General features: G+C 45.9%; 1 long non-coding RNA gene across 1 annotated transcript; it reads right to left on the bottom strand.

Moving 5' to 3' along the window:
* Nucleotides 1-3963: 3963 nt before the first annotated feature.
* LOC144166161 (uncharacterized) lies at nucleotides 3964-26449 on the bottom strand. Its single transcript, XR_013321604.1, has 5 exons — nucleotides 26375-26449; nucleotides 20490-20557; nucleotides 17090-17188; nucleotides 9962-10103; nucleotides 3964-7746 (listed from the first exon to the last, which is right to left on the bottom strand). It is a non-coding gene; the product is annotated as an uncharacterized LOC144166161 (long non-coding RNA).

Below are 26449 nucleotides of genomic sequence, written 5' to 3'. Positions count from 1 at the left end.
AGAGAGGGGCTTCACCAACAGTTCGCCACCGGCTTGGTTTTTTCGGGTTGGCTCGGTGTTGGGAACTTTAGGCTTAGCATAGCGAAGACTGTGTGAGAACCGCTATAGGCGCCGGACAGCGCCCACAGGGCGACGCGGAGCCCGCGACACCCAGCGCCCCCTTCGACAGATATGCGCAATACTGGGTTAGTCACCGCAAGCCGTTACGTTCCTGGCTGGGGGGCGCTCCTCTTTTTGCAACGCAGACGAAGCATATTAGTCGCACATTTTGGGTTTAAAACGAAGTTACAGATTGTTCAGTAATTCTGTCACACAGTGCAGGTGAAGGAAGATGGATTTATTCAGTTGAATTCGCGTATGGGAAGGCATATAAAAGCCGCATATGCGTCATGCCCAGAAGAGAAACGGTTGTACAGCCTGCCTGCAGGCAAAAATTTCTCAAATTCAGAATGTTTTGCTTCAAAACGAAAAGATAATTTATATTGTGTAATACACAAAAGAGGAGGCTTTGTCTGCAAATATATCAGACATTGCGCGATGTTTCCGCGCGATGTAATCCATCCATACGAGTGCACTTGCAACTGCTGAACTACTAACTGCACCACGGTGTTACAAAAGGGTAATTGATCCGAATGTGATGCTCCATACATGTAACAGTATGAAATTCACATTTGTTTGTGTATAGCGAAAGTGCTGCCGCTAATAAGTGCTCGCTCCGCCATAAAACGTTTCAACTTCCAGGTGTAGCTCAGAACGGCAGCTGTATCAAAACACGCCCCAAAAAAGAAACTCTTCACGAGAAGGCTATCAGAAGAAATTCTATTGGGCGGGTAGGGGGTGGGGGTAGGGGTAGGCAGAATATCAAATCGGCGGATCGGAATAAATTACGGAATACTCATATTCAGGTATTTTTGTCTCTCCATGCCAACGGGTCCGGCGTGAGACCTTTCTTAGAAAGAAATAGTAGCGCTTTCATTACCTTCACAACCTTCATACCAAAACTCGCAGGTGAAAACATTAGTTCTCTGAGGACAGCCCTCAATGGTTTAGAGTGACCGGAATCTCAACGGATGAGATAAATAAAGTTTGTCCTCCTGCTCCTCCTTCCTGAGCGAGAAAATTTCGTCCTGCGTTTATATATTTCGAACTTTGATGGTGGCACGTCTTATCTCTATATTTCTTTTCTTTTCAGTGGTTAGACAACAATTTCATCGTTTCTTTCGCAAGAAGAGGCGGTGATGTTATGATATCCAATCGCTCGCCAGACATTTGGGTAGGTTAACGCTTATAAGTGCCCGCCCCATATGTGTTTATATGTATTTATTAAGGCGATATAGGCCCGTGAAATATTAGATGAAGCAGAGTAGAACCGCTGGGTAATAAAGTACACTGCTATAGCTCTGTTTGGGCGCCCTCTTTGTTACGAAATTTAATGCGCACTTATGCGTATTTACCGCCTGCTAGCCACTTTACTAACAAGCTGCTCGCACACCACGGCAGCATGTAATCCCCTCGCATAGTGTGGGTTTTTCAATATTGAGTAATCAGGCTTGGTATCTGCGAAAAATAAGAGACAAGAAGAATCCGTGGGAGAATGCAAAGCTTTCAAGCACGCACCCCAGTTGGGTTAACGTGCGGCTCTCCAGCAAGGCGACAGTACTTAATCGGTGCCCCGTATTCTTTGGAGGTTTCCGCCTACTATACTACATTTCTGAATACTTTTTTTGCAGTATGTTGTAGATATACCTGCAAATAATGTTACGACATATGTTTTTGCAAAATTCCGTTCACGGGCGCTGAAGGCGGTCTGCGCGGCTGCACCACCCCAGAGTTGCGCGGGTCAGCCGCGGCTAGCGCTGCGGTCGCCCGGCAAACTTCGCTGTCCGGAGCTTACCTCTACAACTGCGAATTACAATACATAGCACAATTTTTCGCCACACTGAGATCCACTTTCTCGCATGTGGAAGTTCTTTTCCGTGATCAGATTGATTTTGAATAGCGGCGACAAGCTGTTGCTGCCGTGTCTGGGCTGGTTCGAGCCGCTTCCAGTGCCGTGCGGGCAGGCGCGCAAGCGTGTTTGGAAGTACGGCCTACGTCTGCGCGGATCGTTTCCAAGTACAGAAAACGCTTCATGATTTCCTGCTTATTCCATTTTTTTTTTTTTTTTTTTGCGAAAGACGCGCGGAATTTACCTTGGCGTAGTTGATCGGGTAGACGTGAAAACGAGACTCTTCCCACGGGCCGTCGCGCCGACTGCGAGAGCGGCGCAAAGAATGCAAGCGCCTCTTGGGGGCAGCTTTAGGGCACCGGCTAATTGAGGGCCTTCGTGTTCTCCGAACGCCAGGGCATTTTTTTTCGCCTCCGCTGATGCGCCGCCACTTGCGACCGAACTAACTTGTGCGATTTTGAACACTGCGGCTGTGGCAACTGCGGTTAGCGTGACCGAACTGAGGTGGCAAAGCTCAGTTTGCGTTAACTATGGTTAGCGGGTTAACCGCACTTTAGTCCGTCGGTTAAACGTAACGGCTAAAGGTAACTGCTGTTACTTCCGCCGTGTAACTAGGGTATAAGGCAGCAAACTGCGGTTTCGTCTAACCGCGGCTTGTGTAACTAGGATATAGTCATTGCTTAAATTGATCATCGTGCGGTGTCTGCGGCGCACGGCTGTCATTTGATTGCAGCAAATTTTTATTTTAGTCCAAGGAATACCAAATGCACAGATATGGATGCAATCGTACGAAGTGCCTCAAACCCCACTGCCTCGATCGTAATCGCGCACCTAAGCACGTGCTAATATGGTAAACGGTTGCTGTTTCTGCGACCGCAAAAAGGGAGGAGGTGAACATTTTGGTAAGTTAGGCGCCTTGATTTTGTCATAACGCATTGTTTCGAAGTTTCTGCACGCAAAGCTTTTCTTTGCTTCCACGCACAGCACGCGCGCGCACACTGCAGTGCCAGAACCGCTGGGGTTCAGCGTACTGCCCGCCAGCGAGACGTCAATTGCAATTGCGAGACGTCATTGTGACATCCTTTTCATTAACTTCTCAAATCCCCAGAAAATGTGCGTCTCCAATTTCTACCGTTCATCAAGTTCTGTCTCATTTTTTCAGCGCGCATCCCTTTGACTAGCCACTAATACCATCACAAACTAAATGATTATTGTATTTTCGCGCAATATTTTCTCCACTTTCTGCCTATGTTTTTTTAGGGGATGCTTTATATAAATAGGCGGAAGGAAAATCTGGCGGTCCTTTGCACGGGAAAAACACCTCGAGTGCCACCCCATGTGCATCTGAGAACAGACCGATTTGGAGAGCATTAGAAGGTACGCGGAGAAACGATTTCTGGGTTTATCTCCCTCGCAGCAGTGCGCGCGCGCAGCGAGCTTCTGTGTAAAACACCGAAATTGGAACAACTGCCAAATGAAGAACAATCGCAACCAGTGTTTCCACATTCATATTTCTGAATGGTAATCTGCTGGTGCTTCTTTATCCTCCACATCTTGAAAATATACAGCTGGTACGTACAGACAATTGATAACAATATACTCTCTTAACCACTTTCCTTTAGTCTTTGTCTTCTCTTGCACAGGCGCTTGCTGATACCGCGAGATGTATACACGAATAGAGGCAGGGCTAACGAAGTATTGCTTCCTTCTACTGCAGAAATGGTGCCAGGGTTTACCTGTTCTGAACGCACAAATACAGTGGCCTGAAAATTGCATCCAGACTTCGTAGTAAGGAGCAGAGTGTCGAAGTTCCGCACTAGAGTGGTAAGTACTAGGAACCAGTCATAATTTACTTTTGTTTTTTAGCAATAAACAAATGACGGTCATGAGACTGCAAGCAATGCAGGATAAAAATGAGGTTTTCTAATGGTGCAGCAAAAACATATCATTCAGTCTTGCACGCTGAAAAAAATTATATGTATTATATTTCATGCTTTCAAAACAAACCATAAATCTTACTGTTGTAGACATCTTTATTGTATCCCATTCCGTACAAACAAGAGTTCTTGTTCAAAGACGTAACCTCATTTTAGGCACTTTTGATTGTAGAATATTTTATTTCCTATGGTGACCATAAAATACATTTTGCGAAACCATTCATTTTCATCTGTGAGGATAATTCTCTTGAAGAAACAAAATTAACAGGTATCACAAAATAAATGCTCATATTTTAGGTTTTTGTAGCAATACAAAATTTTATCGGCGAACCTTCGACTGAGAAAGGTCCTCGGTGGTCTGCAGGCTGTTCGAGCTAGACCCAGTGGTGGAGCTGGAAGATGCGGTGCCTTCACTGCCACTATCGGAAGATAGGTCACTAAAAGGAGACGCTTTGTTCTGTGATAGATCCGATAATAATTCAGACTTTCCATTTGCAGCTGCTGATAGTTGCTGCTTCACGGCTTCGATTTTCGTTTCAGTGGTGGTGCTCTTTGAAGTCTCACCACCTAAACCTGCTGAGTAAAGATTACTCTGGACACCCCCTGTCCCAACGGCAAAAGGTGACCCTGAAGTCGTCTTTGTCGTCGTCTTTGTGATTTGAGAGACAACAGCGCCTGATGTTGAAGGCGTCAAGTGAAGTGGTTGGCGCGTTAAGACTAAACTGCCATCTGCAGCTCTCACCATGTACTGCGACGTGGCACCAGTCCATCCAGAAACACCCCCCTGTGGCTGGGTAGCAGCGGGCCCGAATGTTGCGAAGCCAAAGTGCCCTGGCTCGGTTCCTAACTGCAGCCCACGTGTTACCGTTTCTCTGGCTTTCGTGACGACACTACCTAAGTGACTGGACCCAAAGCTGCTAAACCCAGGTGCGGCGTATGACACGCCTGGGTGGTGACGCCACACCCTAAGTTGCCAGCGGGTTCCAGGAGCTTCGTGCCCCTCTACGACATAGTGCGGGTGGCTTCCATATAAAGAGGTCCCTAGGTAGTACGGCTGTGCTGTATATTGGGATACGTAAGCAGCACTTGACGGCATTGTTGAGTAGCCTGAGTATCCTGTTCCTGACATCAATGTTGTAGCAGGTTGAGCTACTGGACTGCCATACACACCGCCAGTAGAGGAAATATATTGATGATTCAACAAGGCAGCTTGATTAGAAATACTACTTCCGTCCATTGAGTACACAGGCTGTGGGGCAAACGGCGCGTACGGCTGAAGTGGAGAAGCGCCGCTCGCACTAGCAGCATATCCGTTGATACCTATCAAGGTCGGTGCCTGCGACTGCTGCGTTAGTGACCTCGTGACTTCTAGTGAAGGCATGGTGACCGGAGAGTAAGGAGTTGACGTTATTGCTGGCCCTTTGTTTGTCTGATATGTGGTTGAATATACTTGAGCTTCTGTTAGCCTTTGGGGCCTGGCTTCTAGGTGCGATGCGCCGTGAACAGATACTGTCTTCGACAGGTGTGCATCCCTTCTTCCACCTGTTGGGACTGGACCTTGACGAGACCTAAGCAACGCTTTTGTGATTTCCTTGGTGATTTCAGAAGTTCGGGTGGAGGATGGCCGTCGTTCGGACGAGGTAAGAATATCTTCGATCACACTCGTTACATCAGAATTATCCGAGCCATCAGGTGAACCATGGTGTCGCTGGCGTCTTCTTATTTCCTGGAGGAGCCTGTACACGGGGCTGTGTCGACTGGTCCTGTGCTTTCCCGGCAATTCGTTAAGCAATTCTAGCACTTCTGTCTCCGTTCTCGGCGCTGAAACGTATCGCTTTCTGTCATCTTTACCCCTGCTAAGAATAAAATTAAGTTCCGAAACAAGGTCACCTCTATTATCAGATTCCGTTCTGTAAACCGGCTTTACCTCATACGGGCTGAATATGCCGCCATGTGCTCTTCTATGAAGGAGTTTGCTTATCATTTTATATAATTCCTTCCTTCCTGGAACGCCGCGTTGTCTCTCAAAGACCGGAGCAAGTTCCGATTGCTCCACGTTCAAATTATGAAGAATACTGCGCGTTATAGAATCACGTGTACGTGGCACCTTCAGTAAGTGGCGGAGTTTTTCCACTGCCAAAAGTTTAGCAAATTTGTCACTTGCGGTTTCTGTAGATTCATCATATGAGGGGTTGTATCGCCCATACGGTGTCCACCTATTGTTGACACGGGAGGCCAGAAGCGTCTTTAAGTATTTAGGATTTCTCAGTAGGCCTTCTACATTTTTCGGCGAAGATGTTTCAGACGCCGCGAAAACATTGTCGTCCTCCAACGATGTGTGTGGTATGTCAGACGGGTTTGTTGCCACACCTGAGGAATCGTAAAGCCCGAAAGAACTGCCTGGATATCCTGAAGGGCTATGTCCAAAGCCATTCAGCTGTGGTTGTGCTCTTGCATACAGAGGCCATGTGCTTGCAGGGAAGGGACTACCAGGAAGACTTGACCATGGGCTGCCATAAGGTGCACTGTACGCTCCGCTAAAGAGATTCCCGTAAGTACTGCTAAGAAGACCACCCAATGGATTGCTCATAGGATTGCTTCCCGAAGCTGACAAACTTGCCTCTATAATTTTCTGAAGAATTGGAGAGCCTAAAGGAGAAGATTGGCCACTTGTAAAAAGGCTGTTGATTATGTTTGAATTTTCCAATTGTGAGGCATTAGTTGTAGATAGCATACTGTTGAGCCTTGATAGCCCATTTTTAAAGCGGTCAGTAAAGCCTCGAATTTTCTCTAGTATCCTACTGGATAATAGGAACCCATACAAATCGCTGCCAACGGGATGGACAGGTACTCTGTTGAGCACGTCTTGTACCGGAACAGGCAAAGCTGGGATATATGGCTTACGAAGGCCGAGCTTGTAAAACAAAACATCTGGATCGACGACCTGCACGTAAGGAGGATACATTCCCACACGACGTGCAAGAACCCACTTCCAATTGTGCCGCAATCCCGCCGTATAGCCTGGGACTTCCACTTCCAACCCTTTGAGTGCCCCAGAGCTCCCAGCTTGTAATGAGCTGCTGGTAGATGAAGTAATGCCATGACTTGGCAACTGAACGACGGAGGCTGATGGTTGCACCTTCTTTGCTACGGCCACGGTGGAAACAGTTTTCGTGGCGGCTGATATTCCGCCCTGATTTGTACCGCCAGAAATGCGTTCTTGTGTTACAGTGCGGACTAACGATTGGATTGGGTTGCGTGGCACAGTTACTGTCCTAACCGTAGTTATTTTAGTTGTTTTTGTGCTGGGCAGCGTCAATGAGCCAGTTATAAGCACGTTTCTTCCTCCCATAGGGCGGTGGCTCAAAGATATGGTACGCATTGTGCCTCCATTGGTACCACCCTGCATGAAACTGGTAGATCCACCCCTAGACTTATGAATTATAATTCTACGTACAGTTTTTGTGGGCCCGCGTTTTATAACAATTCTGTTTATAGTGCGAGTGGTAATTCTTTGTCCGTTCGGACCCATGCGAACAACGACATTTACTCGACCATTTTTCACAGACCTTGAAGCATCCTCGTTATTACTATTCGCAGAAAAGAAACCTCCCATCGCGGGCCCTGTAGGAGGTACATTTTTCAAAGTAAATAGGCTAGCGTCCCCTGTGGAATCGGTTGCCGCACCCTTTGTTGCTCCTTTTCTGGAAAACGTTTCCATTAAATTTGATTGGAATCCCTTGGCGGCGAATGATGGTGCACTGCCGGACTCGTCGTCGGTTTTGATAGTTTTTGTGACTTTAGTGGTTTTTGTGGAGAAAGTTCCGCCATCCCCAGAAGTCACGGTCTTCGTGCTGGATACTGAAAAAAAAAATCGCTCAGACGTAGCACATCGTGAAATGATTACAAATTCCTGCTAGACATGCATAAATTTTACAAGAATACACAAACGAGCGAGTTGTTCCAAATCTGAGGCTAACGCCAAGGCTAGTTGTTCCAAATCTGAGTTGTTACAAATCTGAGGCCAACGCCGAGGCTACTGGTTGTCTATAAGGTGTGCCGCTGTTAAAGGGACACTGAATTGATATGTAAACATTGCGGGATTACTAGCGCAAATTGTAGTCCGGAGTCCCCAGGCCATGTTTCGACCACTCTGGGCACGTTTACGCGATTTTATTTAATAGAAAAATTAATTCGAAAATGCTGTCCTCCTCTCTTTACGCTGGCCCAATTTCTGTGGCGTTTTCGTGTGACGTCAGGAGGGGATGAGCTGGCAATTGGCTGCGCTACTGCACGGCTCCCGGGCCTTCACACAGAGTCAGTCGGCCCAGCTTTTCGTCCGCCGGCCGCCTACGAGTCGTCGCAATTTGTTCGCTCAGTTGAAACGAAGCCAGGACACGTTTGTGAATGGAAGATTGTGCCTTTCTTTACTTGGTTAGTTTGTACACTGTATCTACCTCCAAGTCAAGGTCGCTTCACACAAGCGCTGCACAAGCGCACATGCGACGCTTCGCTGACTGGTACGCCAGTAGGAAAATATAAGGTCTTTTTTAGGCGGGAGAAGTGTCAGTGAAGTCAATATAGGTACTAAGGAAATAAAATCAAGTCATATTTTTACCGTACAGCGCAAAACTAGCGTGCGGGAAGCACTTTTTTGAGGTGGGCGAACAAGCACAGCGGCCGGCAGCATGACTACGCATCTGCGAACGCTTTTCCGTCTAAGAAATGCAATTACTAGACGTGAGATATTGTGGAAACTTGGGAGATGCTTACTGCACGAGCGCAAAACAACAAATAGTCACCTAAGCTGCTTAGAATGCTAAAACTAAATAAAAGTGTAAACTGGTTATACATTATATACCTTATATTTCCAAGGTCGGCAGCGCTCGCCCGTGGCCGATTGGTTTGGAGCGCTAGGTATTTTGCAAGACACAAGTTCGAATCCCCGCGGGTAGTGTTTTTTTATAAGTTAACTTTTTCGTTTTCCGCCGATGTTTTCTATACTCAGTTAACCTTGTTTTGGGCTTCAACGTTCATTCCTTCACGAACTAGTTCCCAGAACACGCGCAGGCTGGCACTGGCGCGCTAGCGAGTTGTCGTTTGCGTGCTGTTGCCATAAGCACCCACTGCTTGCGGGCAGTGGGCACAGGCAAGAATCAACAGACCGTTGGCCTGGTGCGAACACGCTTTTTACGATACAGGCATGAGTGAGGCAAGCTCCAAATATAGGGGAAAAGCGCATGGCATTTGAGCGTCTGCGGGGACGCGGAGGGCGTTCATGCACTGCGTAGGCCTCGGCTAGTGAATGCTACGATTCCAAGCCATCGTGGGAGCCTTATCTAATGCATTTTACAGCCGACAACATGGCAGAAGCGCGGTACGATGATTATTGAGATATTGAGAATGCCCATTCAACAACGCTATTGATTGTGTTTTACAGAACCGAAACCGAAACCGAAACTTGTTTGATTGCTACCCTTGGGCATCGTCCAATCAAGGTGCCCCCTCCTCCCAACGTCACAGCCTTAGTTGGTGCGGCCACCGCAAACCGCGCATGGTAGTTTTTCTTCTTTCGCGCTTTGTAAAATAATTACCGATTTGTCAACCGGACAAACGATGAAAAGTGTGCTTATTTGAGCCAGTCTACGCAGTTCAAGCAAAAACGGAAGCATGACAAATTCGGTTGTGTCCCTTTAGGACCCTAGGAATAACGTCTACCGCTGGGAATCAGTGCCCTTCTCCGAAATTGCGAAGCGTGGGTGGTTTTCAAGATTACTCTAGAAAAACGGCTGCCATGGTTGGGATCGAACTCTAGATTTGTAGCCCCTAGCCCAATCTCTTGGCCGCTAAGTGATTAACGCTGGTCAGATCGACTGTGAATAATTTGGGTAAAGCAGTGCTCAACAGAGCGCTGCCGCTTGTTTGTTAGCCTTCTTTCGCTTAATGAAACGAAAGAAGGATAACAAAAACGCGCAGTGATGTTTCGCACCACGACATTGGTAAAATGACGGCACACATATCCAAAGGCTTTGCTAAATGGTAAGTTGCATTTGCTTCCAAAAGAAAATGTTCTTACCTCCTTTCACAGCCGTGACATCCCGCTTTCTTATATGACGTGGTGTTTTAGAAGCGGGTTCGAGATGCTGGAACTGCTCATCTTGCTCTCCAAAGCGCGTGAGACATGCTCCGTTCCAGCACACACCGTGTGCTCCGCGTTCCTAATGTACAAAAAAACTCATTAGAAAAATGACGGTAAATAATACAGCTAACAATTTTAAGAAACTCCATACAGCTTACACAAGAACGTGGGATAGTTGGTACATATTCGATAGTTAAAAAGCGCGCACCCAATGTGGGACAGAGAAAAAAATCACTAACATGCACCTTTCCAAGAAGAGAGAGGGTAACTTGAAAACTTCCACAATTTTTTTCATTAATGGGGTTATCAAAGGTGGGACTCAGGCTCCCTTCGCTCCGGCTGCCTGCTTCGAGCTGTTATCCACAGTAAAGACTGAGAATTTCAGTCTTTGAGGTATGCTGTCTTGAGAAAATGTAAAACTTATTTCGGCACTGAGATGTAAAACCCAACCCCACTGAATTCATCTAACGGTATTTAAATATTTCATAAGTATATTTTGCAGTCGCATTCAAGTTTTGCGGTATCATTCTTTATAACGACAATAATGTTACTTTTTGTAAAGCTTTTAACAAGTGAACGTCTACGTTTTCTCTAGGTTTTTATAGTCGGAACCTCCATTTTTTTTGTAAATCTCATTTCAGCAAGGTTTGCCTGTAAGATAAATCTGCCTCCACGGTTGTAAAAACCGTCAGAACATTGCCGTATTGTAGTAGCGCTAACTTGAAGTCCAACGAAATTGATCGTGTCCTTCGTAAGTGTCTGTATCGAAGAAAAGTTGGGTGCACGGAGCAAGATATAAAAAGGGGCACCGACTGTGGCCCAGAAAAAATCATTTGCTCGGGCCGATAATGTCACCGCGCCACCGGCCGCCCAGCTTTCCCTTTGCTCTCTGCCTGATTCGTTCACCCTCTCGTCGCTGTGCCTCTGTACGTGTCTCTTCCCTTCTTCGCTCGCCCCAGAGGCGTCTTTTCTATCGCAGCGACGTCTGTGTTATGCCTCTCCTACTATGCAAGTGGAATGCGTGCACGCGCGGAATTAAAACACCCGTGCCCAGCTGCAATATACGGCGCAGATAATCGCACGCCACCGCATACGTGGCGATCGCTTATTACCTATCAGGGAGTGTTTATTTTGACATTACGAAGGGTCGCTAAGCATATTGTACTAACACATCAGATGTAAGACACAACTGAACGACGACGACTTCAGAAGCACCAAAGAATGAGCAAGGGTAATATGGAACGCCACGACACACAGTCTAGCGTGTTTCTGCTTACGACCAATCGATGCAGCGCAAAAATTACCCTCTGCTGTTGTCCCGCTATCCTGCCGCGTCCTTACTGCTTCTGCGCACGAACAACGCTTACAAGGGTCGCCCAGAGTCTCCATCGGAAAAGGGCAATGATACACTCATTTCTGTGCCAATGACTGAATTGGACAGCTGCCCTGTTGAATTAAGTATACAAAAACACTGTCAGCTTGATAAAGCACCCAAGAATATCAAACGCAATCTTCATTGTAGCTCATGCCGCAACTTACCACGCCATGTTCACTGTCGCTCTACGGTCGTGTTATGTCGTTGAAAACGCCGCGGACTGCAAATAAAATGTTGCGATTTGCATGGCTGCAATTTGGGCCTACCAGGGTTCCCGGCGTTTTTTTTTTTTTTTTTGTTTAAGCGGCTGACTAGCAAAAAACAGGCTCATTAAACCTTTTCTTTCGGCGAGTCATCACCACAGAGATATTGGGTCTGGCAAATTAAAATATATCAAAATTAAGGCTTGTGAAAACACCGCACTGTCAGGGTCTTGATCTTAAGCAGATTGCTACGTCGCGGGTAGTCGCGAGTGATGTTAACACGTTTCTGTTATTTTCTGACGAGCGTGTGAGTGCCGTTCCGTGTTCTGGCGCACTATGTTTTGGACGTCAGCTGAAGAACTGCGAGAAAGCTGAGGAAACGTTTATAATCGCTATTGATCAAAACCAGTTGCTCCTTTCGCCTTTTGTAAAACCTGTTAAAACACAGCCGAATTGCTGTTCACAAATTTACAAAACGCAGCCGCATTTTCGGCAAGCACTGCGCGAAAGGTAGTGTTTGTATAGCAGCCATATGTCTATATGTGGTCTCTACATTTTGGTTTCCCGCCATGCAAACCAGTTCTTAACGTATCATTGCCGTACGACCACTCAATTCCTTTGGGGGCGGGACCCAGAAGGTGCTGTCGAACAAGTTAATCAAGCCGTGCGAAGGAGGAGTGCAATGAACGCGAAGCGGCGCCAAAGCAGGCCCAAAGCACTCCGTGCCCAAAACTACCGTCGCCGAAGCAGACGACAAAAGCCGACGAAATGAGTTCCGCCAACGCGCTCGTCGGCGCACGGGGAACGCCGGCCGCTTAGCCGGCGGTCCATTCGCTGCGCCATCTACATTGTGCTCCGCGAGTGATGGACATCATGTGCCCGCCAGAGAGAGCGAAGTCGGCTCGCCTATTTATTTTGCTCCGTGGTTGGGTGAGATATAGCTTTAGAAAACATAGCTATGTAAAAACAGCTATGTAAGGGCGCCTTTATTGGGTCCAGAAGCATTGAAATAAAATTGAAAAACCAGGAGAGTATTGGTTTGGGCGAGTTGGTACATCTGGCGTATGGAAGCGCAGCAAAGACGATGACAGGAACACAGACAACGACACACAGAGCGCTAAATGAAAAACCAACTGTACCTGACACATTGTTGCAGTTTATTACTATTTTCTATCTCACTAATTTTTGTCAGTGTGTTCCTCTTCTTCTTATAAAAATATTAACTTTCCTAGGTGACGCATAAAAAATGTAAAACTTTAATGCCGAAATCGCAATAAATTGTTTAAGTTAGTTTACTTTTTATTTGCGGCTTTGGAATTAATTTGTATAAGTACAAATCCTATACAAGCAGTTTCTTTACCATTTAAAGTGGCCTGACATAGAGCTCGTAAATATTTAATAGTTACAGTCTTCTTACAAGCCCTAATCGGTGCGTTACGGCGTGGGAATGCCCCTTCAGAAACCAGAACGTTTTGCGATTTGTTCTGCTCCCGAACAATTATATTTCCGACAATCTATCTAAACTTAATAAAATATGTGGGGGTACTCTGCCGCCCTCGTGCAGCTTGCTTTCAGCTGGAAGTTTTACACGTCACCAAATCAGCAATTTTAGGTTAGGCATAGTACCTCAAACCTTCTTCGGGATCATTTTTGCCACATTGACTCGATGATGCGTATTCCCACAGACGGATTTTTTTTTGTTTCATTTTTATTTTGTGCTTTTTGGTAAGTTTCGGGGCAATTTTTAGAACGATCAAAGCCATTTCCGTTCAAAAATAAACATGTTTGAAACGCCGGGATTTCTCTGAGCTAAAAAAAGTAAGTAGGTCTTGGCGATTTACGAAATTGAATTTAATTTCTTTATAAGTTCGATTAGCCGGGGGAAAGTCACAGGCCAAAATGCAAAACTGCTTCGTCAGTGTCGGAATGGCGCAATGTGATAGATGTCGGCGTCACTACGCCAGGGTCTCTTGTTCCATTGCGACCACAGGACACGTTTGTTTTCATCATCATCATCTTCATCGTATGCCTTCCCAATTTGTGAGTTTGAATTTCTGCAGTGCGTTTGGTTACGACGCAGCCATAAGTGGTACCAGGAAAGCTTCGCTTTAAATAACCGGTGCGCCGAATCAGTCATATTCTGGCGGATTACCCGTCGAACCTCCATTTGTTTCATTGCATTACACCAAATGATGAAATACACCAGAATTCATCAGAGTGCAGTACAAAGAAGTTCACGAACTGCTGCACCAGCTGCCCGGCAGACTCTAAAGTTACTATAACTTCGAAAGTACTGCCATTCTTTTCTCTCCGCCGCCTCCCGAATACAAGCCATCCGTTTGATTTGTTTCGGCCACGCGGTCAGAGCCGGCCACTTTCGTTCCTGCTGCTCGCTTTATACCGTGAGCGGAGGCAGGGATCGTGCGGCAAACGGATTGCATTTTCGCTTTCGTGCGGGCTCTTACATTACACACGTGCTAAACCGCAATGTAAAGGACCACAGAATGCCACGCTGCAGTGCTCTTGACTGCAGTTACAGAAGGAAGTCTGGTAAAGGACTTAATGATTCCAAGAGGCAAGCAGGCAAGGCATATACGAGGAGACGAGCGATATGGATACACCACATTCGACTGGACAAAAATTTGTTACCACAAGAAATACCAAGCTGTGCGACGTAAGGACTTTACACTTGTTTGTGTTTGTATTTGCATCGCGTTGGACAGAGATAGAGGTTACTGACGAAATGGGATTGTTGAAGCATGCAAAGGTGCAAACGCCACGTGCCGTTGTACAAAGTCGCTAATGCTGCCTACGCTATGTTTGTTAGAGGCGCAGTAAAGAACCTTGCTGATTAGTTGCGAAATAGCATAGCGTTCTCGCCTTGTCAACGGAAACGACGGCTACCCTGAAAAATATCAGAATTGCATGGTATGAGGGAAATGAAAGCTTTTTTCCGGTATCGCTTTGGCACAATCGTTTTCACTTTTGTTCCTGCGTTGACCTTGATCCGGAACGAGAACGTGACAGTTGCGTTTATTAAGCAAACGTTAAAACATGTTTATATCCTAAATATCAATACAAAAGCGCGAACAGCTTTATTTACTACGCGCGCACGGGCTCATTTAAGTTATAGCAAGGAAGTTCTACAGGGAAATAATTTATGTCCAAACGTGTTGTTCACATGAATATAAGGGATAATTTTCGGAAATCCGGGCTGACAAAGTGTTATGTGTGCGATGCACGGTAAAGACACCGTGCATACGCTCCGTACGCCGATGGGAAAGGCAGGCGCCCCCTCCGATTTCTGCTCCCTGTAAATATTTTACCATGGGGTGTGCAGAGTGGAGGTTGTATAGCTTAGACCGAGGCACTGTGGCTGCGTATGATGGATAGACCTTTTTTTCAAATTTTGAACAATAACTTTTACTTTAAATTTTAATTGTTGCTTTTGCTGTCCTGGCGTTTTCACATTTTTCTGAGCCCTTTGTTCCCTTCGGAACTCGTAAAGAAATTCACCGTACGGCATTCGCATTGATGTGCGCCCGCAACTTCGGAAAGAAATTCATTGTACACAACTGGCGTATTCTCATACCGCAGATGTTCTCTTATACGCGCCCTACGCACCACTGCATCTTTGAAAACTGTCACGATAAAAATGGTTGGACAAATAGCTTTGGCATCAGTAGGTAAAAACAACCAGCTTGTGTAAAAGAGCATTTGCACCCAAACGGTTTGTGCAATTCTGAGCGCCCGAGAAACGAATAGAACTCTACTGCGCAACGAAGCACTAGTAACTTTACGGTGCACGGGAAAGCGTGTCACTTGCCCTTCGTGTAATATCGCTACGGTGCAACAAAACATAATACGGTTTTCTTGCTTGTTCTTTATTCGGTTCATGAATTATACAGCATTCTCAAATAAGCTCCCAAAAAGGGCCAATACGCCAGCTGTAGCGAGGTTCTGATACGCACAAGCGGCCATTCATATGCGTGGCAGACGATGTGCGGGCAGCGCTGGCACAAATCTGGCAGCAACACCACAATATTGCTCCCGCGCTGGCCGCTTATGGCGTTACTTTAGTAGTTGCAGTGACTCTAGCTTAGTGATGATTATGATGGTCTTTAATAATATCCCGTTTGTAGCAGGGTGATAACGTGTCATCTTACCAAAAAACCTGATATAACTATGTTGCATTATTGGTTTATTGCTAGCGCTGCTGTAAGGCTAGCCTCAAAATAATTTTTGTCGGTTACAGGCTGTAGCTCTCCTAGGCAATATTCCCTATTCTGCTCTTCCTCCGCTAGCAATAAGGCAGTCTCTAAAGTCCATAACCGCTACATAACATAACAGCCCTGGCAGCTGTATAGCGTTCGAAGACACACTCTCTCAGTCCCCTCTGGCTTTCGTTGTTGCTGCGCTATGGTACCTCCCCGGCTCAGCGGCTCCAGCGCAACAGCGAACGCCGACGCTACACTATTTCGACCCCTCTACCGTGCATGGGCTGCCGCAGCACGCTCTCTTTCTTCCCGGCACTCAGTGCACGGAAATGTAGTGGCTCGATGAACTCAACACACCCCTAGAAAACGCATGCAGGCTATGCCTAGCGATGCTAGAGGTATACCCCATGACTGCAAAACTGCTTGATATAGCTTCTAACATGGCTAGCACGAGTGACAAGGATTTGTTTGACATATAGCTTATAGAAAGTTTAAAAAGTGTCCTATACTATTGAGTCAACACTTGTAAGCCTATTGGTAATGCGGTTGCCTGCACTGAGCTCTGGTTGCGGTTGCCCTAACATTAGCCCATACTCACATTTTAACAGCAAAGGCACTGCGCTTTCCAGTATGTAGGAGGTTGATTGTGAAGGCGCGTTTCTTTATTTCGACAGAGAAGAGCAAGGTTGACAAGAAATATTTTTTTTCATTGAAACTCTGGCCAACATCTAATTATTAACCCCAGCTTGGAATCGGGCGGGGAGTATAGAAATTGGGTGGATGAATAAAAATATCTCGAAGTTTGCTTCTGTGTTGTAGAAAACTCGCCGAAGCTCTTGCACATAGAAATTTGGACTATATCTTTGTGTCCCAATATGTTGTGCCAAACTTCCGAAAACGTTCAAGCTTCTCACTATTAAGTTATTATAGAAATTGACTGTATGGCTCAAAAATGGCCAGTGCTTGCAGAATTTCTCCGATGAAAAAGCTCGCTATTCTAGAGACTTCCAAAGAGCACAATTTCGAAATAAATGTCTTAATAAAATATTTTCACTCTTAATAGTTATCGTAGGAGGCTTCATAGATAAAATAACAGAAACCGTGATATCCGCAGACGCGAATGTCTGAACGTAGACGCGAAACGACTGAATGTTCGCAATTTTCTTTGAAATTTTTACTGTAATATTATTAAGCGAACCCGAGCAGTTGCGCGTTTACGTAAACACAGCATTTATTTTATTATAAACTACTGACTAAAACGTGTACTTACACTACAAGGGGTTCCATCATTCTCTGCTCGGATTCGGTAACTGGTACCTCGACCATTCCAAAAACCGCAGATGTACCGGCAAGGCATTGCGGCTGCCGTCTGCACGCAGGAAAAAAATCACGTCAATTGTTTTAAGCTCTCTCTTTTGGGACCTCAAACACGGTTGCATAAAACATACACAGGTTGTAGATATTACCCAAAGATATTTTGCAGCTGCCAAAAACATCTGCTTTCCGAGAAAAGCACGCGAGCACAGAACACATCAATACTTTCTAGGCAAAATCTTGCGGCAGTAATAATAATAATAATAATCAATCAATCAATCAGTAAATCAGTCATGTTTATTTACGTTCCCAGGAACAGCCAGAGGCCTGAGTGCTGGCGCACGGATAGTTACATAAAAACAAAATAGAATAATACAATACAGTACAAAATACAATAATAATATTAATAGTAATATTAATATTAATATTAATATTATAATAAGAAGAAATTCTTATACTCTAATTGCAATACATCATGTGATTTCAATTCTAGAAACGAATGTAGCTCAGTACATACAAGCAGGCCTGAAAACGACGCATTGAGTTTGATTGGAAACGTGTCAAGCCAAACTAAATACGCACAGAAAATGTAAAAGCACTGTAACTTGCACACAGCACTCTAACGAAACACTAACCATACAAAAAAGCGGCACCAAGCAGGCATTTACACACAGACTGCAAACGACTCAAGTAGAAAAAAATTGCATAAGTGAAATATCCTCTCCCCTGCTAAACTAATGACATTCTTAACTGACCTCATATACAAGAACTGACACACGATGTAATTCACAAAGCACTGTTATTCGGAGAAGTGCTTCATGAACATTGTGTACAAATCTCCAGTGCCAAGAACTGACAAAGGGCGAGTAGTAAAAAGTAACCAGCCTTCTACTGGGAGACACTAGTTATTTGTGCCTTAATAAGAACTTGTTAGACCAGGGAAGTTGACATACAACGAAGTCTCTAAAGTTTACTGGCAATATATCTGCTATCCATACTTAATGTGGTAGGAATAATATTGGACTAAACATTGAAGCACATAAGGTTGTTGGATACGAATGATTTTTAGATGCGACGCATCTCTTTAACTCGCCTTGTCCCGCGTTGTCGCGGCGTAGTCCGCATTCCTCCCCCATTCTCCTCCCCGCGGCAGCTGCACGCTCTGCCGCTCTCACAGCAGCGCCATCTCTGCGTCAGCGCGGTCAGCGCGCAGCTTGCGCTCGGCTGCGCTCGCTCCCGTCGCCGTACTAGCTGTGCGTTAGCGCACAGCTTGCGCTCGGTTAACACATGCGCATGCGCTGCTATGTGCTGCTCTCTCTCATTCCGCTGCATATAAACGCGGTAACTGCGCCGCGTTGCCATCGTGGGCTGCCGTTGCGTTTTCGCCATGTTAGCGATGTCAGCGTGTGGATTGCTATTGTTGTGTATCCTATTTACGCAGCATGTTCACCCCCGATGCGTCGCATTTACCCCATCGTTCCCCTCGCGGAAAGGTGGTGTAAATTTTTTGTTTAAGTATTTAATACTTATGTACACAATACCCACAACGCCTGAGGCCTTCCAGTGGCACGTATTAAAACAAGACAGCATAGATAGGTAAGGCAGCATCAGTTCTGCAGCCACTGAAACACCAAAAACATAAAATAGAAAAGCGCGCAAATCACACATGCATAAAAGCAGACGTAGTCATTGCAACGGTAAAACATAGAAAAGAAGGCATCACTGTTCTCTGTACTAACAACAAGCCAAAGAGATAACTCCAGTCACTAGTGGTTCTTGGGAGAAAAGATTTTTTTCGTATCTGTTTTACAGACAAATTTACCAACCCTAAAACTATGATCTGAATGTTTTGATTGGTAATGAGCTTCGATCATGTGCTTTTGCCGTCTGTATCCTGTAGTACTATGGGTAAATAAATGATAAAATTTCCAGCGAAGTTTTCTGCGGCAGCTTTGTAAAAGTTCCTATCACATCTTTCCTTGGTTCGTGTCACACTAAAATTCATAATACAATTTCCGGAGATGAAACTGGCGGTTTGTATCTGAATTCGGTCTAATTTATAAATATTTTTAGCGATCCATTTGTCGCGAACCGAACAGGCATGTTTAAGAATTGGATCTGCCGCTCGATTTGTACAAAAACGCTCTAGAAACCCGAGGAAGGTTTTATCATTCCGTCGAAGGAATCCCAAAACCCTCGAGCTGTCTGCGGAAGCGTGATTCACATGACGGTTCCAAGCAAGATCTGTCGTAAACAAGACACCTTAGTATTTGCACTTGAGCACCTGTGTTAACGTAGTGTTATTTATACTGTATTTAACAATTTTGGGATTTTGGGGTAAGCATCACAAGGGCACACCTTGCTGAGTTTAGCCGCATTTGACATTTCTCAGGCCACCGGTTAATTCTTTCTCGATCTTGCAGTAAGGCTACAGAATCATCCCTGCTGGAAAAGGTCTAGTTTAAGGCACTATCTTATGCAAATAGTCTCAGACTAGAAAGAACCTTCCCCACAATGCCCAGGATCCCCCAATGTTCAATGTTCCCCCACAATTCAGGATCCGTCATCGTCCTCGTTTTCTTTCTTTTTTTTTTACACGCCATTTCCATCGATTGAATTTTTTCTGTGCCGGCAGATTAGAATTCGAGGGCAACATCCGGCTGCCGAGTTCCACTATGCCTTACGCATTTTGCGTCTGCGCTGCCTCAAATGATGACACGTTTGCGAGAACCGCATTCTGGCCAGCCGAAAGCGCGTCCATACTATGGCCAGAATTGAGATCGACAACCCAACAAAAAAGTAACAGGAAATACAGTGTATGTGACACTCAATATTTTCATTAGAGCAAGAAGGGAGCATCGTAAAGGCTTTGTCGTCTATACGACAACTATACGTTTCGTTTAATTTATTTCAATGGCGTAATAGTTTTGTCTACTTTTGTGTCTCCTGTGCGTTAAAGTGGCGACATGGTAATGAGTGAGCTATGCAAGTTTTTCTTGATTTCCTACTCCTCAGTAACTCTGAAAACATATGTGTTTCAGTGGTAGCGGGTTAATTCGGATGACAAGCAGCTCGCATTTATACGAACACAAGAAGGAGAGAAAATACACGGCATAGAAGAACCCAAGGAGGACAGAAAATGCCACGCACAGCGGTGTGTCGTGTATTTTCAGTCCGCGCGCTAGATAATGGTGAATGTGGTGTTTTTGTCGTTGATTCGATAATTCGACATTGGGATAAATCGTACAGTTTTATTTCCCAGAAAACCAACTTCACGAGCTTTCACTTGATATAAAAATTGTACCGCATTGTGATTGTACCAGAGAACCCAATCATGTAATCTGAAATATACTTACCAATTGTAAAGGAAACACTCTGGGACACCAGGCGTCTTGCGCACTTGCCGTAGGTGAGATGACGAATACTGCATAAATAATTTATTTTTCAATTGTAATTTTGAGTTTGTAAAACGGTGCCGCAAATTTAACAGTCTGCTAGCGTGCTTGCTGTGTTTGAAGAACCTTTTAAGAAACAAAACTGCTCATGCACATGCACATTGCGACCCACAAGGGAGGGGATGTCCTGAACGCGCGAGCAGGCTTCTTGCGGTCAGCGACGTTCAAGGTCAAGTACAATGCTTGGAGGCATAATTGCACACCGTGCGGCCTGCAACATAGCGCAACGTCGTAAGAGTGTTGCTGGTTATCATAATGAGAAGCACGCGACTGTCCAGACAAATGTGCGAAAAAAATGCAAGACTTCAATGAGAAATGATGATGGAGGCGTTTGCTCTGTCACGGTAAGCAAAAACAGGAACAAGCCAAAGAACGTAAAGGATGAGGATAACAATCAGAGGACTTAGGTGGGTTCTGCAATGGGACTCTGATGCTACTGCAAAATCTTCATGTTAAGGAATGCTTAGGTTCCGTCGTAAATTTTCTGGAACCCGACTCCATTAGCATCTGTGTGAGGCCTCGATGCAAGCATACAGAATGAAAATTGAGGGTAAGGTTCACGGGGCAGAAGGTATTAGGAGGAGATCGGAGAGAGCAGAACGGATTGTGTCAGCTGTGGAAGTAGTATCAGTTTGGCGGAATATATCTCTCAGCAAAGCGGAATTACGGTGTTGAGGTACGTCTTCACCAGCGGAAATAACAGCGCACATTTGCGCAGCTTAAAAATCCGTGCCGCGTTTCAAAGGCCGCACGACTTCGCGTTTGCCGCCTCGGAGAGCGCTGCGCAACCGAGAGTTCTATCGCTGTTTTCGGGACAGTTCTCAAAAGCATGCGAGAAGAAAATTACTTCGCGTTTTGGCCTCTCCTCCACTCCGTCTGCTAGGAATGAAATTGATCGTACTCACCGGAACGTTACGTGCTTCGTCTCTCTCCATAAAATGACACAAAATGTCTATTTATTTATCACATCGGCCACAGCAGCGGTCGTTCACGCTGCTGTTACCACGTGGACACGCGCAAAATACAAGAAAATAGTGTGCGGGCGCTTTGCTGCCTCGGCAACGGAATATCGAGGCATTTCATTTTGGCATGCATGTCCCTACGTTTGTCGTGGGGAGCATAGTACAGGGAAGGAAACAGCCGTACAGTATTTACGAACTGCTTCATTATGTCGGCGAGGCCCAGGTTCAAAGTGCGGGAAATGCAGCTTGAAAACAAGGCGCGGTTGGCTTGCCGCTTGAAAGCTCGCGTGACTCGGGCGGGGAGCAGCTGGGAGCACTGACGTCGGACTCCAATTGACCCACGGCGCCTCATTCTGATCGTTTTGGTCGTGTTCGCGGAAAGCGGCACACGCGGCGCGCCGAAACAAGTGGGTTAGGAACCATTCTTGCGTGGGAGGGAAATGTTGCCGCGAAAGCGCCTTTTGAAACGGGAGTTTTTGTGTTTTCGTCGTTGGGTGCACTTATTGCCACAATTGAGGACGTACCTTCAGTGTGTAGACCGTGGCACCACTCTCCAAAGACCCCCATTAGTTTTTCCATTGTATAAATGTTATAGGAAAAACCCCTTCGACGCTGCTGCGTTTCCGTGGCAGTTTTGATCTAAGATTTCGTTTTATTAGGAAGATGTGAGGAGTGAGTGCTGTACTGTGTTCAAAGTAACCATATCCATCATCTTAAATCTAGGAAAACAACTCAAAGAAACTGAATTTGTTTCACGTGCTTTCTTTGGTATATATGGGGAGGTGCAGAGAAAAAAAAACGTGGGGTGCCAAAACAGCACCAACAATACACGAACACGTCAAAACAAACGCGAAAAACGGCAAGCGACAGAACAGAAAGAGCCAAAACAATCGCGAAAAAACAGCCTTGCGAGAAAATAGCAAAGCTCCAACAAGACAGCACGCGACAAAACGGGGTGCCGTGAGGATGATGTTCTTAATAAAGTTGCGTATTTGCGGCCGTCCTCCATCGGAACACTTTTTATTTTATTTATTTCATGGCTAAACTAAGGGTTGGTTTAGAGCTTTCCAGCAACACAATTTGTGCTATATCACTAGCCAAACTGACCATAATAAAATAAAAAAAGAAGAAAATTAACACAGGCTTTTCAGTTAGCGGTAGCGGCTTGCCCGATTGGGTAACGATGAAAAAATAATGCTCCAATGGAGGACGACTGACCTCGCTAGCGTCGTTTCACACCTGTAAAGGAGAAGTATTTCTGACGTTTTCCCAACCGCTAACTCCGCTTCGGCTCACTGACCAGGCGGAGTAACGGCTACTAATTAACAGCGACCCTAGCTTGTCAGCGAGCGGAAGCAGTCTCTCGGGTGCAATAAAAATCAAACTGTAGTGCTCCATCTTGTGTCTGACTTGAATTTTACTTAACCAGCCGAACCACTCCCGCTAACTGACGAACCAGAGTCACTGTTGGTCATTGACAGTGCACACATTCAAAAAGTAAATATTTGACATTGGGTCATAAAAGCGTGCTATTAGTAGCTGTGCTGCTTTACCAGTGACCCTTTTGCTGCGTTCTTTTTTTTTGCTGTGCGGCTTTCTCGCTGCCGCTTGTAATGCCGCGCTACATGAAACTACCTATGAATGAAGTTGAACAGGCACCTCCTGGCTTTATTGTTAATTTGTCCGATGCACAGCTCCAAATAAGATCAATGAGCTCATGCCCTGAAAAAAATTGTGCCAGGAATAACCAACTCAAATATACGTACAATATAGTGCGATCTGTATACCAGCACGGAAACCATGATTGTTATTAAGTAAATATCACCGAAATTGCGACGTCGAAGCACTGAAGCAATACTAAAAATGGCGGGCACCATTCAAAGAATGTATAATGAATGTTTTACGCTTTTACATAGCTTTTGCGCGTGTAATCTCGTGCAATACTTTTTCATGGGACAACTGTGTTCCTTTAATTATTATGAACACACTATTTGTCACGGTCGAAAATCTGGAGCTTTGCTCAAAAAATCTGGGAAAAATACGACCCACGTGCTGTGATCCAATTAGAACAACTTCGATTAAATACATGTCTGATAATCGATGTATAGTCAACCAGTGACTCCAGCGACTAGAAATGACAGCGAGAAAAAAAAGGGTTTCACGTCCGCGTTTTGATAGACAAAACGTCATTCCACGCCCGACTGCTTCGTGAGAGCGGCAGTCATGAGTGGGGAGGGAGAAAGATAAAAAGACACACGCCGTAGTCCAATTTTTTAGAAGACCAGTAACCACTGATTTCCCAGTTTTCGGGGGCAGACGTTGACGTCTACGTTTAAATTAAGAGTGTCTTCTTATTCGTACCCGCGGCCACATCCAAGAATCGCAGCCCCTCCTGTGTGCCAAACGAAGCGCAAAGCGACAAATTCGTGTTGGGTTGTGGTGACACCACGGTGACATGAAGATTACTAGGACCGATGTCCGCGTCCCATTCCTGAATCGCTCAACCGCCGCGTGGCCCAAACAGCGAGAATTATCTAGGCCCCACTATTCGCTCGTCGCGACAGCTTAAAGGACCGACTGCGAAATACATCGCCGTGTTCTCGAAACGCTGACGCCACGTGGCGAGGGGCCGCGAAACGCCGACGCGAGCGCTATTTGGTGTTGTTAGAAACCCGTGTCCAAGCTAGAACAAAGCAGCAGTTGCAGCTGCGCCGTGAAAGTTGGAAGAAGACGCGAAGAAAATTTTGCTGAACATAAGGGCCGATGAGTGCGATACCACTCAATGGAAAATTTGAGCGCAGCGCGAAGTGCAGAGCTTTCTTGCGACAACACGCAGGTGGTATTTCGGCAGCACGCTCTTCTGTAGTCCTGCATCGATGGTGCTGATCGTCTGCTCTGGCCGAAACCTAGAACTAAAAATTATTGTTCCCAAAAAACAGAAAAAAATAAATAAAAATGTAAATACAAACGGGAACAAACCTGTACAGCAAAGCTGTATCAGGGACATGCCAAAGAAAAAATAATTGAACCGGAAGCTGAGGCTCCAAAGTCTTTTGGAAGTAAAGGCAATTCGTTAAAAAAAAAGAGGTTCTTGTTTCGGTACGTGGAAAATAGCACAACCCAAATCAAGCACACAAACCACTCAACAGCGAAAGGACGTCCGGTGCTTCATAGTACTTCCATCAAAAGCATCCCAAAAGCCCACCTAACCTTACCCCTCCTTCCTGCCCCCAAGAAGTCCCTATTTCCTCCCAGAAACGTCCTGTCAATGTCCATGAAACAAAATTCTAGAGCACACGGTCGCTAAACGAGGTCCCCTCTAACCTCAGATCCTTGAACTTTCGAAGAGCCACAAACGCCAGTGTTTGCTTCCTTGTGTTACTGGTCTGAATAACTGTGCCTCGAGCCATTGCGCATCTCTGCCGTACAGGGTAGAGACACGTATGCGTTGGCGCAGCCATTTTGGCTTACTAGGTCGCCCCCGCAGCAAGACCGCGCCTTATAGTTTCCGCTGCAGGGTGGTTTACTGTTGGAAGTTTCAGTCTTTCCGTTTATTTTGCGTTGTTGGGTGCTGTTTCAAACGAAAATACCTCAGCTGTTTTGTTTTTGAGTGGCGGCACAGAGTAATGCAATGGCCGGTCGTCTTGGCTTGTTGTTACTGCTCCCGCGAAACTGCTCACTGACAACGTAGGGTACCTTGAAAGTACTGCTTACGTGGGAACAGCACACCAGAAGCGGCCTCGCACAGTAGGACACGCGGCAGACCGCGTTGAGCGCGGACTCTACTCCCTGGATTGAGTTATTTGACCCAATATGGGGCGTTTGGGAAGGACCGGCAGCATAGGACCGTTCAAAAGGTGTCTCCACCAGGAACGGCCGCCGCGCGGTATTGGCACCAAGGCGCTCTAGCTCGTGCAGTTCGTTTAGATGCAGCCTCAGACGGAGCCTATCCGTCGTCTCAGAAAATGATCGCGTCATCGGCGAACGCCCGACGGCACGCGCTACTCAGGCGTTATTTGCAGGCGCGTCGCCGCCACGGAGCACGTTTCGCGCGGCACCCTCGGCATACCGCCTTCCTTCTCACACATTCGGCATAGTCTTTTCCTGCGCTTTCCTCCTCGCTCTATCTTCGGTGTACTCTCATTTTCTTGGTCACATCACAAGACCACGGAGAGAGACGTCGCGAAATCACAGGAACACGCTCTTAATAGCTGCGCTGTAAAAATTAGGAACAAGGCGCGGGACAAGAAGTCGCCGACGCGCAGTAACAGGAAAAATACTTAACCCTATTCCAAGACGAGCCACACAAAACCCTTATTTCGATCAACTTTAGACTGACCGACACTTTCTTGCGAGGAAAAACCGAACGCAAAATGAAGTCTCCGCGCATGAGCTCTTCGTGCCACGACAGCTGGAAGCACTAATAGACGTTGCCAGATATCTGCCATCATTACCTCAATTACAGCTTGTGCGTGCACCCAGAATAATGTGTAGAACTTCCAGGGAGAATCCGTGCACTCCCCGTTTTATTTTTATGGCGGTTATCCTAAAGCGGAGGGCAGTGCCTACCATCTTCCGATTTGAGTGACGCAAAGCAGTTTCATGGAGGAAGGCTACTGGAGATGGTTTTACGGTGCAATATTCGTTCGGAGCCATCAACATGTAAAAGTCCCGCAATGGTGTACTTATTGTAACCTACTTGGCTTTACAATATAGGTATACTGAGTGGCCGAAAAGATATACTAGTATAATTACTGAATGACCCCTACGCAGCTTGCTGTACGCTTAAATCTGTTTCATTAAAACAGTTTTATACCAGCTTACCGAGAAATGGGACCAGGGGCAGGCATCCTCTTAGAAGCGCCATCGTAGGTATCCTCTGCTCGTGGTCCAGGAGAC

The sequence above is a fragment of the Haemaphysalis longicornis genome, unplaced genomic scaffold (genome assembly GCF_048455015.1).
Source record: "Haemaphysalis longicornis isolate Haplotype H1 unplaced genomic scaffold, Haemaphysalis longicornis Haplotype H1 scaffold_16, whole genome shotgun sequence".
Taxonomy (NCBI): domain Eukaryota; kingdom Metazoa; phylum Arthropoda; class Arachnida; order Ixodida; family Ixodidae; genus Haemaphysalis; species Haemaphysalis longicornis.
This window is presented reverse-complemented; position numbering and strand designations above follow the sequence as displayed.